The 16,065-nt window shown below is 34.0% G+C and overlaps 1 long non-coding RNA gene across 1 annotated transcript; it reads right to left on the reverse strand.

Annotated features, from left to right (window-relative positions):
- Positions 1–14,661: 14,661 nt before the first annotated feature.
- LOC105341200 (uncharacterized) lies at positions 14,662–16,065 on the reverse strand. Its single transcript, XR_010711586.1, has 2 exons — positions 15,625–16,065; positions 14,662–15,515 (listed from the first exon to the last, which is right to left on the reverse strand). It is a non-coding gene; the product is annotated as an uncharacterized lncRNA (long non-coding RNA).

Genomic DNA, 16,065 nt, shown 5'->3' on the forward strand with positions numbered 1-16,065 from the left:
ACAATGGTCATTATGGTCAGTGTTTTAGTTAATTATATATCTCATGGTCAATTCTATTTTTGAATTCTCAATTTCATTGGTCCTTTAAATTCCCTCTCTTTGCTTTGTCCTTTTTGATCTGATCTTCATACTGACCAGATGTATTTATCTTAAGACCCAGAAGAAATCTATAAACTGTAAGTAATTGTTTTATATTTTATGCTATTAAGATTACTGCTTATTAATAAAGTATGTTATATTTGCTAGATAAGTAAATGATATATAGTGAAATGTAAATCTATTTAAATGTAAATTATCATGAGTGAAAACTTAGTGTTTGAGCAATACTCATTATTTGATAACTGTTATTTTAACAATCTTAAGCTAGATAACCTAAATGTAGTTTTAAGAGTATTGCTATATGTATATAGATTCCATACCTGAAGAATATAGAAGGATCATGCAGATGCAGATCAATTAGGCTTTGTGTCACACATAGGTATGCATATATATAAATATCAGATTTGATACTTATTGCCGAAGTCAAGTTTAATATGTTTTATTTATCAAACATTAATAACTATCTAAATTATTAATTACACAGGATAAATATTATTGAACTCTTTATATGTCAGTTAGCACTGTGATAAGGGGAATAACTCTTGCTTGTAAACTGTGCTTGGCAAAATCATGAAATGGATGTTTTGATCTTATACAATGAAATGATATATTATGTGTGATTTATTTTATTTTTATGATGATGTGATATTGATAAATTACTTATTGTGATACATGTATTGTTAAATATTTCAGAGCTTATGATATAATATAAAGTCATAATAGAGAACCCTACGTTGGAGTTGTTGTCTTTATCTACAATAACACCATCATTACAATGGCGCCCACGTTGGGACTGGCTGGACATACATACTGAAGCAGATGCGCCCTACGATGGATGCGTAACCCGGAGGACCCCAGGACGGACCAGGAGGAACCCCAGGACGAATCAGGAGGAACCCCAGGAGGAGCCATCAACCGGACCAGAAGGGACCTATCAGGACCAGGACTGAGGATCAACCCCAGGACTAGGACCCCTGTCAAGGACCAGCATCATTCACATTGTGAAGATAGTGACTTCAGTGTTATCCATTGAACCTCTGACAGTCAATTTATTGAACTGCATGTGTTTTTCATTGTTTCAAGATTTGCCAGCACGGTAAGGTAGAATTTTTTGGTGCATGTAACATTTTTTAAGTTAATCTTTAAGATTACTTAGCACATTTTTTGTCTACCTTATAATTAGTTTCAGACGTCTGAATTCCCCTTGAGTTGTAATAAGTATTTATTGGTATTTAAGTTAGATTCTTGTCATCTAAGAGACTTTGATTAGATTAGTTTGTAATATATATTCAATTTTTTCATAAACATCACATAGTTATTTTTTAAGTGTTATAATTAGCACTTATTTTCAGTAAATTTGTCATTTCATTTTTCATTTCATATTCTTTAATTATTTGGTAATCATAAATTCTTTTTTGAAAGATTTTCTTTTTGAGCATTGAAATGATTTAAAACACTATCATTTAAGAAATATAATGACATATAAGTAATATTTTCCTGTTTAAATTTTTGTCACGCTTGAGTGCACAAGCCAAACATTGCCATTTTCTTGAGAGTTATCTTTCATTGAAAGTAATTATTTTTCTATAAAGTTAATTAAATTTTTGTATCTTCTATTTATTTCAAGTACTACAGTACTAGATATTTTTCATTTTTTTTTTATCATTTTGATAGAGCATCATTTAGTACATTAAGGTATTTATTTAGATACTGTTACCCAGTAGTTATTCTTATAAGAATATTTATTTAGCATTAGTTTAACAAAGTATATTTAATTAAGGTTTATTACAAGTCAATCAATTTATTAATCTAGTTAGTTACTTAAATTAACATTAAGATTTTATTAAGATAGTATTAGATAAGTTATCAGTTAGTAGTAGTCATAAATATTTAATTAGAAATTTGATTTAGAAAATTAAGTTATAAATTTCCGAAACACCGATTCTGAATTTAATCCGTTGAAAATAGCTAGCAAACCGTGTTCCGAAATCGAAACATAAACAATTCAGCATGACAGAACTATCCCCAGATGAGCTCAATCAAATTGCGTCAGTTTTTAAAGAACTGAATGTAAAACCAAAAGCTGATTCTGCTCAAGATTTCAAACAATGGATGACTCAATATGTCACACAAATGAATGAAGAGGAGTTTGTTAATGTTAAAACAGAACAACAAACTGAAATTGTTAAATCAGCAGCATCAGGAAGCAACACTAGCTCCTATATCCCAAAGATCTCTTGCTTTTCTGGAGACGGCAGCAAGAACGACACTACTTATGATCTTGGCTATATGAAATGGATTGTTTAATTAAAGAGAAATACAAAGAGGAATCTATCGCTCAATCAATTAGAAGATCACTAAGAGGAGATGCTGGAAAAGTTGCAATGAGACTTGGTTCTGGAGCCACTGTAACCCAGATACTGGACAAGATGGAGAGTGTATTTGGAACAATAGAACGAGGAGAAACCATTATGGAACAATTTTACAGTGCTCGACAACAGAAAGACGAGGATAGCATGAGTTGGAGTTGTAGGTTAGAAGAGATTTATAGAAAGGCGGTCATTACAGGAGTTGCGACACAGGCAGATGCTAATGAGAAATTAAGATCCAAATTCTGGAATGGATTGCATCAATGGATTAAGGATATCACAGGATACAAGTTTGATACACTCACAAATTTTGTTGAACTTAGGAAGGAAATCAGACTGGTAGAAAAAGAACATGTAACGAAAAGAGCACAATCAAACATGGCTGTAACATCGAGTGAACCTGAGAAACAAGATGAGATCAAGGAACTCAAAGGAATGATTCAACAGCTTACCACCAAAGTCAGTGCTATTGAACAAGGAAGTACGTACAAAAGATTCGAACAACAACCAACAAGTTGGGATCATAAGGATCAGCAACAACAATTCCATAGAGGAAACTACCAATCCAGAAGATCATATGGTAGCTATAGCCGTAGTCTAAGATATAATCAAGGATATTACCGCCAATATGAGTATGGCTATGGTGACCAAGAATCTAATCTACAAGAGACCGAAGATGGACAACCAATATGCTATAGATGCAAACAACCTGGACATATAGCACGTAGATGTACTGTGCGTATTGATCACAGCCGGAGAAATTTAAACATCAGGAGACCTTCGTTGCGGGGCAGACGATAGGTCATTACAAGAAACGCCCTTACCAGAGTAGACCAGTTGAACTAGTAGGAAGTACCTCTGAAGTTGAAGCAAGTATAGAAGGAAACTTAGTTCGAGCATTGATTGACACTGGATCTACTGTTTCAACAGTCAGCAATGATTTTTATACAAACCACCTTCGTCATTTAGAACTCCACCCAATAAGAGAACTTTTAGAAGTGGAATGCGCTGATGGTCAACAGTTGCCATATTGTGGTTACATCGAGGCTAATATCCAAAGTACTGGTATACCACAATCACTGGAACAGCCACTTAATTTTCCATTACTTGTTGTATCCACCAGCAATTACAACAGCCAAGTACCACTTCTTATTGGGACCAACATATTACAACACATGCTAGATGTTGTCAAAGACAAATACGGAGACAGATATCTGCAGGAAGCTGCATTGTTTACGCCTTGGTATTTAGCTTTTAGAGGCATGACCATACGAGATAAAGAACTTGCTCGCAACAACAATAGACTTGAAATTGTAAAATCAGCTGAAAACTTTTGTATTTCTATACCACCAAATTCAACAGTCTCAATATCTGGATACATTGATAAAGCAATACCATATCAATCTACAACAGCAGCTCTACAAGCTACATCTCGCTCTGTTATTCCATCAGACCTGGATATTGTACCATCACTTACAGACTACTGCTATCCAGCATATCATGTGATAAGAGTGGACATTGATAATATCACTACCAGGACAGTGCAAGTTCCACCAAAATCTATCTTGTGTGAGTTGCAGCCAGTAAAACGTGAACCAGAACAAAGAGCTATACCTTGTGTTAATCTCCAACAAGCAAAAGATGTCCTGAGCTTAGTTACAATTGAAGATGAGGGACTCACAAGTTTAGAGAAACAACAAGCAGAGAATTTATTGAGGAAGTATGAGGAAGTTTTCTCCAAGTCAGATATAGATATTGGACATACTAGCATTGTGAAACATAAGATTGATCTTCATGACGACACACCATTCAAACAACGTCCAAGACGTATTCCACCTGCTATGTTTGAAGAGGTTAAAGATCACTTAAGAAAGTTGTTAGAAGGAGGAATTATAAAGAAATCTAAGTCGCCATGGTCGAGTAATGTTGTCCTTTGTCGAAAGAAGAATAATGAATTGCGCATGTGCGTAGACTATCGACAACTGAACTTGAGAACAAAGAAAGATTCCTACGCATTGCCACGTATAGAGGAAATTTTGGATGCATTGGCAGGAAATAGATTCTTTACCATACTGGACATGAAGAGTGGTTACCATCAAGTTGAGTTACATGAAAAGCACAAAGAGAGAACGGCATTTACTGTTGGACCTCTAGGCTTTTATGAATACCATCGCATGCCATTTGGTCTTGTCAATGCTCCTGCCACTTATCAAAGGCTTATGGAAGAATGCTTTGATGGACTTCACCTAGACATATGCTTCATCTATCTTGATGACTTGATAATTTTCTCCAAAACCTATGAAGAGCATGTAGAACGTTTGGAAAAGATTTTTCAGCGACTTAGGGAAGTAAATTTGAAGCTATCACCAAAGAAATGCGAATTTTTTAAAAAGAAAGTCAAATATGTAGGAAATATTGTCAGTGAGGAGGGGATAGAGCCAGACCCAGATAAGATCAGCAAGGTACAGAATTGGCCGAAACCAAGAAATTCAGATGAAGTTCGCCAATTCTTGGGTTTTGTTGGATACTACCGAAGATTCATTGAGGGATTTTCAACAATAGCTCGTCCATTAAATGACCTCCTACCTAATACTAAGAAGAAAACAAGAAAAGGTGTTAGGACATTAAAAGTAGATGACAAATGGAAATGGGGAGATGAACAAGAACAGTCATTCAGAAAACTAAAGGAGAAACTCACTACTTATCCAATTTTAGGATTCCCAGATTACTCATTACCATTCGAGTTACATACAGATGCTTCATCATCAAGCATTGGCGCTGTATTATTTCAGACGCTAGATAATTTCAAGAGAGTTATTGCTTATGCAAGCAGCAGTTTGTCAAAATCTGAAAAGAATTATCCTGTTCATAAATTAGAGTTTTTGGCATTAAAGTGGGCTGCATGTGAAAAATTTCGAGATTATCTATATGGAGGCACATTTAAAGTGTACACAGACAACAATCCGCTCACTTATGTATTAACATCAGCAAAACTAGATGCAGCGAGCCAGAGATGGATCGCAGATCTAGCCAGCTTTAATTTTGAGATTCTGTATCGACCTGGAAAACTTAACGCATATGCAGATGGATTAAGCAGAATACCAAACCAAGAAATCATTACATCTGATTCCATAAAGACCATATGCAACTCAATTGGAAACAATGGTCCATATGTACAATGCTTATCCATATCTTCATCAGCAGTTGACAACCAACCGGATTTGAGTGATCAAACAGAGATTGATGTTTGTCGTCATCAGTACAATGACCCAGTACTAAGATTCTGGATACCATATGTGCGAGATGGGTATAAGCCAGAGAAACATCATCTACCATACAACTATGTACAGTACCATGCTTTACTTGACAAGAATTTCGAAAAGCTAAGACTACGAGATGGAGTATTGATCAGAGAGACAATTGTCAATGAAAATAAGAAGACACAGATCATTATACCGAGATCATGTATTCCAACAGTACTGTACCACCTTCATACGGACATGGGACACCCTGGCCGAGAGAAGACTACCAGTCTAATCAGAGATAGATTTTACTGGTATGGCATGACGAAAGATATTGAACACTTCATATCAAACTGCAGGAGATGCCTTCTCAGAAAAACACCAACTACAGAAAGAGCTCCACTTACCAACATTAAAACATCACAGCCTTTGGAACTTGTTTGTGTGGACTACTTAAAACTAGAGAAATCAAAAGGAGGATATGAAAATGTGTTGGTCATCACTGATCACTTCACTCGTTATGCCCAGGCTATAGCTACAAGAAATCAAACTGCCAAAACTACAGCCGAGGTATTGTTTAACCATTTCATAGTCCATTATGGAATACCTTTGCGGCTTCATAGTGATCAGGGTGTCAATTTTGAATCTAAGATTATACAGGAACTCTGTCATATATTGGGCATTAACAAGTCTAGAACAACGCCATACCATCCAATGGGAAATGAATTGACAGAACGCTTTAACCGAATCTTAATAAAGATGTTGGGAACTCTTGAGAATTCACAAAAACAAGACTGGAAGTCACATATTTCAAGTTTAGTCCATGCATATAATTCTATGAAGCAAGAGACAACAGGTCAATCACCTTTCTTTCTAATGTGTGGCAGAGAAGCGAGACTTCCAATAGATTTACTATTCAGAACAGAAGAACAAAATCAACCAGAAAATCTCAACACTTAAATAAAATCTTGAAAATCTAAATTAGAACAATCGTACAATTAGCCAAAGAAATCTATCCAAATTTCTCAGGAAAAGCAGAAGAAAAACTATGATATTAAAGCAAGAGGTGCTGTTATTCAACCCGGGGATAAAGTACTGGTGAAGATAGTTGCTTTCGATGGTTCGCATAAGTTGTCAGACAAGTGGGAAGAAGACCCATACACTGTAATTAGTCAACCTAACAAGGACATTCCTGTATACATAGTTAAAAAGGAAAATAACTTTTCAAAATCAAGAACTTTACATAGAAATCTGCTACTTCCAATTGGACATGTTGATTAACTAGAAGAAAAACCAAAGCCAGCACCAAGGAAATCCATCAAAATGAAAAGAAGATCTCAACTGAATGCTTCAAAATATGAAGATTCTGACTCAGATACCAACAGTGATGAGATAATGGTGCATGAAGCAGATTCCATTGCACATTGCAATGACGATACTGTTGCTTTGAGAATAGAGAATTCATTGGCCAATGAAGAAGACAACAATGAAGAAGACAACAATGAAGAAGACAACCATGAAGAAAATAGAAATGAAGAAGATACTCAGATAAAGGAAGTAGATACATCTACAGATGGTGATGATGCTGAAGATGAAATTGAATAAGATGATGATGATGATAATGATTTGGATAGTACCAATTCTAGAGAAAATCCAGCTTACAAACAGCAGACAGAACCATTACCAAGGAGATCTCAGAGAGCAAAGAAAACAACATCATGGATTACAAGTGGCGATTATATAGTAAATCAACAGGTATTAACAAAACAACCAGATTGGAAGATAAGAGCAGACTATCTTCAGACATTAGTCTCTAGTGATGTTTTTCACTCTAAAAATAGCAAAGAACTAATAGAAAAGACTCTACTACAGATCATTTCTTGTAGACATTAGTATTTACAATTTTACACGAGATCAGTATTAACCAGTCAGTTCAATCAGCTAAATTAGTGATAAAGTCTATAGAATTACGAGGAGAGATATAGTGCGTTTTTATAGTTTTTAAGATATTTTATTTCAGTTTTCTTACAGTCATGAAGGTTTAAAAGTAATTCAAATTACTCGTAGATATTTGTTTTGATAAGTAATAAATGACGAGGACGTCATTTCACGAAGAGGGGAAGCATGTGATAGGGTGATATTTCATATTAATTAAGTCATAATTTCATTATCATGAAATTATTAATTAATAGTTCTATAAATTATAAGTTTACAGTATTTACTATAAAAGTTGACAATATAAGCAACTTTATGTACAACCTAACAATATGTAAATAGCTACATAGTTATTTATATAGTATGACATCACAATGGTCATAATGGTCAGTGTTAAACCTGTTTTAGTTAATTATATATCACATGGTCAATTCTATTTTTGAATTCTCAATTTCATTGGTCCTTTATTTCCCTCTCTTTGCTTTGTCCTTTTTGATCTGATCTTCATACTGACCAGATGTATTTATCTTAAGACCCAGAAGAAATCTATAGACTGTAAGTAATTGTTTTATATTTTATGCTTTTAAGATTACTGCTTATTAATAAAGTATGTTATATTTGCTAGATAAGTAAATGATATATAGTGAAATGTATCTCTATTTAAATGTAAATTATCATGAGTGAAAACTTAGTGTTTGAGCAATACTCATTATTTGATAACTGTTATTTTAACAATCTTAAGCTAGGTTTTAAGAGTATTGCTATATGTATATAGATTCCATACCTGAAGAATATAGAAGGATCATGCAGATGCAGATCAATTAGGCTTTGTGTCACACATAGGTATGCATATATATAAATATCAGATTTGATACTTATTGCCGAAGTTAAGTTTAATATGTTTTATTTATTAAACATTAATAACTATCTAAATTATTAATTACACAGGATAAATATTATTGAACTCTTTATATGTCAGTTAGCACTGTGATAAGGGGAATAACTCTTGCTTGTAAACAGTGCTTGGCAAAATCATGAAATGGATGTTTTGATCTTATACAATGAAATGATATATTATGTGTGATTTATTTTATTTTTATGATGATGTGATATTGATAAATTACTTATTGTGATACATGTATTGTTAAATATTTCAGAGCTTATGATATAATATAAAATCATTATAGAGAACCCTACGTTGGAGTTGTTGTCTTTATCTACAATAACACCATCATTACACTTACGAGTTAACCTTTTTCCAGCAACGATTTGAATTCACATGATAATTCTTATAAAACGGGAGAAACATATAAATTAACCAACATTCTCATAAAAAAGATGCAAAATTGAAATTATATTAATACCACTTACATCGAGTGAAATCAATGTAATATAGTAAGAAATCAAAATATGACGTCACAATCACAATATGTGTTTAGTGTGACGTGGGAAAATCTTACGAGAAAAATTTGCCGTAAAAATTTTTGGATAATTTATTTTTTTTCAACAATAACTGCTATATAATGCGAAATAACGGTATAATGCGGCTCAAAACATTAAATTTAGCTGTTTTTCTGGTGTATTTTACACAATATGATTATTATTTACAGTTTTGAAATACCTACGAGAGGGTATGTCCTATCGTAAAGTTACGACAAATTTTACACGCAAGAATCTTATAAGATGTTTTGTGAAAATAAATAAAAACTTAAGTTTTCATTTACGATAAAAATCAATCGTAAGATTTTTTATGAAAAGGGCTACAGATCTTAATGGGCATTCGAGATTTTCATGTTCGATTTACTTGGTCTTTAGAATTAACTGCTTTAGTACAATAAAGTGACACGGTGACTCAAAAATATAATATGTTTGACGTTTTGATTATACCAATGGAAACAAGAAGAAATATGCGAAATTTCATCACATCAGAGGTTTCACGCATTATAAGTCATCACCTATTAGTTCACAAGTTTTAAAAACTCATCCGGAATTATAACACATGTAAATACACCAAGTTGTTCTGGACATTGATTTGAGTGTCACGTGATTGCTGTTTAAAAATAGTTACAATTGGACCGACTCACTGAGAAAAGAATTTGAAGTTGAAGTTATTCTATGTCCGTAGAAAGAAACCATCTTCGCTAGCCAAGGGTTTTCGGTCCACTTTGCTCCCCGTAAACCCTTGGCGGATTTCATTGCGAAAACTCGGTGATGTGGTGGCGCAATCTAGCGAGCAACTTGAGTTGCGCCCCTTGCATATTTACATTTTAATGGAATTAAACAACGGGTTATATACAAACTACGGCATTAATACAACTTGAAAACATGTTGACTACCGAATATCGGAACATAATTAACGATGCTATTAAATACGAATTAAGTTATAAACTGGGGGGGGGGGGCATGGAATGTTTATTCATCGTGTTTTGTAAGGACCTGTACCAGGAGTGAAAAAGTCGTGATTTATATCAAAGCTTTCATGTCATAAAACCAGGTATCGTTGTCGTAATTATTGCGGACCAAAGAAATTAAATAAAATAAATCTCACTGAACCTTTAAAAACATTAACAATAAGCAGGAACGTATATACTAACGGGATGGACAGCTTCTACATTCGCCATGTTTACTTCCCATGCTATCACGCGAGCCTTGACAAGTTTGTAGAACTATGTTCAATCCCAGTAAAATATATAGGTTTTTTAAGCGATCTGGTTAGACCATCGTTTGCGAGGCACTGCTATGGAATGCCATAGCTGCCTTAAGGTCAATTTCATATTATATGAATTGGTGTATTTTTTATATGCAATAGTAATATCATTATATGCAGTGCTAACATCATTATATGCAGTGCCAACATCATTATATACTATTATTTCACCATTATATTCAGGGGTAAAATCTTTATATGAAGAGGTAACATTATTACGTTATGTCGTAAGATCATTATGTGCAGTAGTTTATTCATTATATGCTATGAATAAATCTTTATATGATATGATAAACTCATTTCATACAGAGCTAAACTCATAATGAACTATTGTTCAATCGTTATGTTATATGGTACACTCTTCATGTGCAGTTGCAAAATCCTTTTATGCAATGCAACTTCTTAACATTAGGTGATAAGTTCATTATATGCAGTACTAACATCATGTTATGGTGTATTAAAACCATTATGTATGGTGGTAAAACCTTTATGTATTGTGGTGAAAGCTTTACATGCAATTGTAAATCCTTTATATGATGTTACAATTTTATAATATGCCGTTGTTGAGTCATTGTATTATGAGGTCAGTTCTTTACATGATGTGATCATTTCATTATATGGAGTGGTAACTTCTTTATATGCAGTCGTAACTCTTTATGATGAGGTTGTAAACTGGTTCTCGCTGAAAAGTTTTAATGGGGAGGAGATCCAGTTTAACTTTTAAAAAGATGCCGCGTTCATTGTGACGATGCACATTTCCTGGTCAACTTGTCGTTTGTTTTGAAGAGAGAGAGAGAGAGAGAGAGAGAGAGAGAGAGAGAGAGAGAGAGAGAGAGAGAGAGAGAGAGAGAGAGAGAGAGAGAGAGAGAGACTGTTCTTGATACATCGATGTGTGATAAATCGAATGAATTTTAGTAGAGTACGCGTTTAATTTTAAAAGTAAAATAAATTTAAAAAAATGATTGAATTTTGTAGAAATTTAATACCCCCCTCTGCTTCTAGATCCGCGCATACAGTTAGGAAGATCACTTTATGTATCTTGATATTAACATAGAACAATTTGATTTCTACTTGCTATCGTGTTTTAAACAATATATGTAATTCTTTGAAGCTTTTTGAATTAATAAATCTAATTCTGTCTCTTCAAAAACGTTTAAATTGAGGAGTTCCTTTGTTTTTGATGTTATTTAAAATAATTTTAATAGCATCCATATAAACCGTGGTGCTTGGAACAAACTTATCCGTATTTTGCTGATTCATACATTATTACACGGCTTGCTTTTAACGATGTCGAACAATGTGTATATATATTTTGAAAACGACATTTTTTACAAAAAAAAATACATTAACTTTATCGATTAATGCGTTACTTCCTCGTTCAGCAGCAAGTATTCTAGCTGCAGACCTGTAGCTCTCTGGTTGAAAAAATTCGGATAGACAATTTGTCTATCCGAATTTTTTCAACCAGAGAGCTACAGATCTGCAGATACAAATGTTTAAAATGTGAACAAAGTCGGTAACGTTGAAAAAATCAGCACACATGTAAAATATTACAATGACAAGCGTTTTGAAACTTATTTATCCCGACATCATTTATTTTCAAAACCATCGGAATAGGGGTATTACCTTTTCAAAAATTAATTTAAAAAATTCCAAGCAGTTAGTCTCGGTGATTATTCGGACATCCTGCGTAATCACTCGGCTATACTAGACACGATGAAGTTTGCTAAGATTTAAAACACCGCTTTTTAACTTCGGAGGTTTTTTTTTCGAAGTTTAATCTTTAAAAACATGCCTCTTTGAAACAAAAATCGGATATGCCTTGAAACCAGTCACATTTTTCAGTGAAACCATTTTACAATTTGTTTAATGCATGGGGGTCTTGAACGGGGTGGGGGTGGGTCGCGGGGAGGACCCCGCCCCAGAAAAATTAAAATTTCTTAAAATTTCCATGAAATTACCAAAAATTTGCCTCGGACCCACCTCCCCCCACCCCTTCGACAAACTTCAGTATTCATCGTACCCCCCCCCCCCCCCCCGAAAATTTTGTATTGATCTGCGTATAAAATGGTCCTATAAAAATGATATGACAATATCTGCAACAGCTTTATGGAAAATAGCACAGGAACTGCAACACCTTCTTTGTTGGATTTAAAATACAAAAATACATACCCGGTGAGCTTAAATTTTATACAGTGGATGAAACAACCATAAAAAGAGGTTAAGACCAACCAATTTCTTTATTATTTCTTGAAAATCAAATTAATTTTAAGAAAAATGAAAAATAATTTTTATTTATGTCTATGAATAATAATCTGTCTATTCCTTTTGCGTTGGAGGCATTAATCAGCGAGGAGTAGCATCTACCTGGTACATTGAAACAAAGGTCTTTCGACTTCGATTTTGAAACGCTTGCTTCATTTTTTGTAATTTCTTTTACTCTTAAATTAAAAGCATACTCTACTAATAATAAATAAGATTTTTCACACAAAATGGGTTCAATGATTGATATTATGATATCGATGTTAAAGGACAGATAAACTCTCTCTCTCTCTCTCTCTCTCTCTCTCTCTCTCTCTCTCTCTCTTCAAAACAAACGACAAGTTGACCAGGAAATGTGCATCGTCACAACGAACGCGGCATCTTTTTAAAAATTAAACTGGATCTCTTCCCCATTAAAACTTTTCAGCGAGAACCAGTTTACAACCTCATCATAAAGAGTTACGACTGCATATAAAGAAGTTACCACTCCATATAATGAAATGATCACATCATGTAAAGAACTGACCTCATAATATAATGACTCATCAACGGCATATTATAAAATTGTCACATCATATAAAGGATTTACAATTGCATGTAAAGCTTTCAACACAATACATAAAGGTTTTACCACCATACATAATGGTTTTAATACACCATAACATGATGTTAGTACTGCATATTATGAACTTATCACCTAATGTCAAGAAGTTGCACTGCATAAAAGGATTTTGCAACTGCACATGAAGAGTGTACCATATAACATAACGATTGAACAATAGTTCATTATGAGTTTAGCTCTGTATGAAATGAGTTTATCATATCATATAAAGATTTATTCATAGCATATAATGAATAAACTACTGCACATAATGATCTTACGACATCACGTAATAATGTTACCACTTCATATAAAGATTTTACCCCTAAATATAATGGTAAAATAATAGTATATAATGATGTTAGCACTGCATATAATGATGTTAGCACTGCATATAATGATGTTAGCACTGCATATAATGATGTTAGCACTGCATATAATGATATTACTATTGCATATAAATGAAATACCAGTTCATATAATATGAAATTGACCTTAAGGCAGCTATGGCGTTCCATACACTGCACTCGAGAACTTGTGTCTCAATTTGTTAAAAGCACCGAATGATTTACTAAAGATCACACATGTGTTTTCTTTTAAAGTTTATATTTACAAGCACTGCGATTGGATCAGCTACTCGCAGCTGCAGCCAATCATAAAACGGAGCTCGTCACCGAGTTTTCGCAATGAAATCCGCCAAGGGTTTTTGGGGAGCAAAGTGGACCGAAAACCCTTGGCTAGCGAAGATGCATTTATAGATTGTGCATTTCAACAAATATATAGTTCCTGAAGACATCAGGTTTCACCGAAAGGCCGTTCACTCATGATATGTGCCACGCTGCAGTATTTACATTCCCATGCGCTTGTGTGGCTATGAAGCGGAACGGAATTCGAAACTCAATATTTATGTGTTGGCCCATCGCTAAATCACATTTTTTCTCATTTGAATTGGATATATTCACTTTTGAACATCGTAATTTTACAAAAGTAAATCTGTTCATATGATATATAAAATATGTGGAAATCGTGTAAAAATTCGATATTTAGTGAATCATGGGTTTGGGCGTCACCATGTCTCTTTAAGCGACTGAGACCGCTGACTTCGAGATATCCATTGTATTTGGGATATCAGTATTTGACATTGCGAAACTTAACTGCGATCATAACTACCTTATTATTTGATTACTTTTATATTTTTTCTTGTATTCACTGGTGACACAACTTTTACTGTAACCTAATTGGTTTAACGACACCATAATAGGAACGAAGCCGATTAAGAATTTTAAGCAATGATTGCAATTCTTAAACAAATACTAACCGATTATGATCATGAGTCAAAATGTCTGCTACTGTAGTCGCAGTTACTAATTCTGAAATCAAAAATGCTTAACAGTATTTTCCCCGTAGGCTTCTTTATTATACTTGCATTAAATTTTCAAACTAGAATATCAGTGCCAGTTTATTGTTTCAATACAGTACATGTATATTTGTAAATCCATTGTCCTTTCCCACTAAGCCCACACCGAAGAACTGCATTTACTTTCAAATAAAATATTTCGATAACAATCTAAAATGTAAACAAAACGGAAAAACATACTCGCTACTAAAAAACTAACATTATGTAACAGGAGGAATGTACATAGGTAGTAAAAAAGAGGGTCAGACAATGATTGTTGTTAACTAAACTCTTTCGAGAGTGGAACCAAATGCCGCACCTGGGGTTTAAAATAGAACTGTCCCTTTTGTTGTTTTTCCTTAAGAGTCCGGTAATAGGTCATGTCAGACATTTTCCTGTCCAACACCTCTCCCGACTCTTTCTGACTCTGTTCTTTTAAGACCTTCTTTAAAACTCGGTGAAATACATTGGGATCAGCTTGTCGAATTTTCCTCTTGATTTCATGTTTGAAATATCCTGGCTGGTATCCACCGTTGTATATCTTAGTTTCTAGTGAGATTTGTCGAGCTGTTCGAGGGGATTCAACCAAACGTTTCCTGAAACCATGTTCCATCGTTCGGAAATTGTCAAACTTGAAATCATTATTAATAACCTCCCTATATCCACGCATGTGTTCGATGTTCCGCTCTGCTCGCTCCATAACTCTTTGGAGCAAAACTGCTTGCACTTTTTGGTCACGGTTCATCAATTTAGTGAGCTTTTGTAATCGCTCCTCTTCCAGTTCGTTTACTCTATTCATCCGCATTCTGACGCGCAATGACTCTTTCGTGATATTTGCGAACACAGTTCCCTTTCCCACGAAAGATTCATTCGGGTAACCAATAGCTAACCTTCCTTTCGGCATCTAGATTTAAATGAAATAACGTTTTCTCCAGTTAAATTGTATTTTGTCGAAGAAATTTAAACGTTCAAATATGCCTTCTGAATTATTTGAATTGTGATATATTTCTTACCTTAGGAACAGTTGTTAAACCTCCACCCGTTTTCATCCATCAGCGCTACATTTTCAACTCATTATGGTGATGGCATACTGGCGCAAATCCTATATGTCTGTTACATATGTCTCATTAAATATAAAGGAACAAATATATCAATCGAAGAACAATGAAACAGATAGAGTTTCTATTTAAACAGAACCTTTGACCAAGGCATTGTAATCCGAGGATTTCGGTGTTCTTCGTTATCTATAACGTACGCAAAAGAGGTCAAATATTGGATTTAAAACGCCAATATTAAATAGAGTTATTGCCTTTAATACAGTTTATCTCAGATCTCGGTTAAAACCAATTCGTCAAAACACATGAATGAAAGTTCATTTTAAACTTATTGAATTCAGATGAATCAAATTATTTATTTGAAAAAGAAATATGAATACAAGCGTGCAATACTTTACA

Source organism: Magallana gigas, chromosome 3 (assembly GCF_963853765.1).
Source record: "Magallana gigas chromosome 3, xbMagGiga1.1, whole genome shotgun sequence".
Classification (NCBI taxonomy): Eukaryota; Metazoa; Mollusca; class Bivalvia; order Ostreida; family Ostreidae; genus Magallana; species Magallana gigas.